Source organism: Triticum urartu, chromosome 2, assembly GCF_003073215.2.
Source record: "Triticum urartu cultivar G1812 chromosome 2, Tu2.1, whole genome shotgun sequence".
NCBI lineage: Eukaryota > Viridiplantae > Streptophyta > Magnoliopsida > Poales > Poaceae > Triticum > Triticum urartu.
Window position 1 is genome coordinate 133,363,762 of NC_053023.1, and position 3,553 is coordinate 133,367,314.

The window sequence follows — 3,553 nt, forward strand, 5'->3', positions numbered from 1 at the left end:
CCGGCTGATTGTCGATGCAAGGACGCAATGCGAAAGTCAAAAGGAGAAGCTGAAGTTCGATCGCATGTTAGAGGATCACAAAAAAGGGTTATACCCCAATTGCGAAGATGGCAACACAAAGCTCGGTACCGTACTGGAATTGCTGCAGTGGAAGGCAGAGAATGCTGTGGCTGACAAAGGATTTGAGAAGCTACTGAAAATATTGAAGAAGAAGCTTCCAAAGGATAACGAATTGCCTGACAGTACATACGCAGCAAAGAAGGTCGTATGCCCTCTAGGATGGGAGGTGGAGAAGATACATGCATGCCCTAATGACTGCATCCTCTATCGTGGTGCATACAAGGATCTGAACGCATGCCCAGTATGTGGTGCATTGTGGTATAAGATCAAACGAGATGACCCTGGTGATGTTGACGGCGAGCCCCCCAGGAAGAGGGTTCCTGCGAAGGTGATGTGGTATGCTCCTATAATACCACGGGTGAAACGTCTGTTCAGAAACGAAGAGCATGCCAAGTTGATGCGATGGCACAGTGAGAACCGAATGAAAGATGGGAAGTTGAGAGCACCCGCTGACGGGTCGCAGTGGAGAAAAATCGAGAGAAAGTACTGGGATGAGTTTGCAAAGGACCCAAGGAATGTATGGTTTGCTTTAAGCGCGGATGGCATTAATCCTTTCGGGGAGCAGAACAGCAATCACATCACCTGGCCCGTGACTCTATGTATGTATAACCTTCCTCCTTGGATGTGCATGAAGCGGAAGTTCATTATGATGCCAGTTCTCATCCAAGGCCCTAAGCAACCCGGCAACGAAATTGTTGTGTACCTAAGGCCATTAGTTGAAGAACTTTTACAGCTGTGGAATGGAAACGGTGTACGTACATGGAATGAGCACAGACAGGAGGAATTTAACCTTAAGGCGTTGCTGTTCGTGACCATCAACGATTGGCCCGCTCTCAGTAACCTTTCAGGACAGACAAACAAAGGATACCACGCATGCACGCACTGTTGAGATGACACTGAAAGTATATACCTGGACAAATGTAGGAAGAATGTGTACCTGGGCCATCGTCCATTTCTTCCGACCAACCATCAATGTCGAAATAAAGGCAAGCATTTCAAAGGCGAGGCAGATCACCGGAAGAAGCCCGCCATGCGTACCGGTGATCACGTACTTGCTATGGTCAATGATTTACACTACGTAATCTTTGGAAAGGGTCCCAGTGGACTAGCTGTTCCGAATGACGCTGAGGGACACGCACCCATGTGGAAGAAGAAATCTATATTTTGGGACCTACCTTACTGGAAAGACCTAGAGGTCCGCTCCTCAATCGACGTGATGCACGTACGAAGAACCTTTGCGTGAACCTGCTAGGATTCTTGGGCGTGTATGGGAAGACAAAAGATACACCTGAGGCACGGGAGGACCTGCAACGTTTGCACGAAAAAGACGGCATGCCTCCGAAGCAGTATAAAGGTCCTGCCAGCTACGCTCTTACGAAAGAAGAGAAAGAAATCTTCTTTGAATGCCTGCTCAGTATGAAGGTCACGACTGGCTTCTCGTCGAATATAAAGGGAATAATAAATATGTCAGAGAAAAAGTTTCAGAACCTAAAGTCTCATGACTGCCACGTGATTATGACGCAACTACTTCCGGTTGCATTGAGGGGGCTTCTACCGGAAAACGTCCGATTAGCCATTGTGAAGCTATGTGCATTCCTCAATGCAATCTCTCAGAAGGTGATCGATCTAGAAATCATACCAAGGCTAAGGAGTGATGTGGCGCAATGTCTTGTCAGTTTCGAGCTGGTGTTCCCACCATCCTTCTCCAATATCATGACGCACGTCCTAGTTCATCTAGTAGACGAGATTGTCATCCTGGGGCCCGTATTTCTACACAATATGTTCCCCTTTGAGAGGTTCATGTGAGTCCTAAAGAAATATGTCCGTAACCGCGCTAGGCCAGAAGGAAGCATCTCCATGGACCATCAAACAGAGGATGTTATCGGGTTTTGTGTTGACTTCATTCCTGGCCTTAAGAAGATAGGTCTCCCTAAATCGCGGTATGAGGGGAGACTGACTGGAAAAGGCACTCTTGGAAGAGACTCAATAATATGCAGGGACGGATATTCTTGGTCTCAAGCACACTACACAGTTCTACAGAACTCTACCTTGGTGACCCCGTATGTCGATGAACACAAGAACAGTCTGCGCTCCAAACACCCGGAGCCGTGCGACGACTGGATTACATGTGAACACATCAGGATTTTCAGCAGTTGGTTGGAAACACGTCTTAGAGGTGACAACACTGTTTGTGATGAGTTGTACTTGTTGTCCAGGGAACCATCTTTGACTGTATTGACTTACAAAGGATACGAGATAAATGGGAATACATTTTACACGATCGCCCAAGATCAAAAGAGCACCAACTAAAACAGCAGTGTCCGCTTTGATGCAGCAACCGAGAGCGGAAAGGACACATATTATGGTTACATAGTGGACATATGGGAACTTGACTACGGACCTGATTTTAAGGTCCCTTTGTTTAGTGCAAATGGGTCAATCTGTTAGGTGGCGGGGTATAGGTAGACCCATAGTACGGAATGACAATAGTGGATCTGAAAAATCTTGGGTACACTGACGAACCGTTCGTCCTAGCCAATGATGTGGCACAGGTTATCTATGTGAAGGACATGTCTACCAAACCGAGAAAAAGAAAAGATAAGGAAGCGAATACATCATACAATGAGCCAAATCACCACATAGTTCTTTCAGGAAAAAGGGACATCCTGGGAGTGGACGGCAAGACAGACATGTCTGAAGATTATGAAAAGTTTTATGAAATTCCTCCCTTCAATGTCAAGGCTGACCCAAGCATCCTGATAAACAATGAAGATTATCCATGGTTACGGCGCAATAAGCAAATGACACAAGCGAAGAAAAAGTGAAGACTTTCTCCCGCAACTATTATGATGATACCATGCCAACTTTGTAACACACGAACATGCTACCATTGTCCATTTTGTACATGCACATGCTATGTGGGTGAAATTATGATACCATGCCAACTTTCAACTTTTTCAGAGTTCATTTGAAATGCTTTCATGTCTTATGGTTCGGCCCTCGTAATACCATGACCATTAGTCCCTGGCCCATGCCAACTTTCAACTTTCAACTTTCTAAAACTAATGGCACTAACAGAAAGTTTATAATTTTGCTCCTCGCCCCTGGCCCATGACCATTAGTCCCGGTTTGTGCCACAAACCGGGACTAAAGGGTTGGTCCTCGTTACGGGCAGAGTTTAGTCCCACCTCGCCAACCGAAGGGGGCTCACACCAGTTTATAAGCCCTTCCCTCTCTGCCTTGTTGAGCTCCTCTCAAAGTGAAAATAGATGCCCTAATAGAGAAAAGTTTAACCTAAATTCATAGTGAATTTCTCTGAAATTCCTAGAAATTTACTAGGAATTTAGGTTGAATTTTCTCTATAAGCGCATCTATTCTCATTTTTTTAGTAAGTTAATCACAAACTTGTGATTCAAACAATTTTCAAAGAATT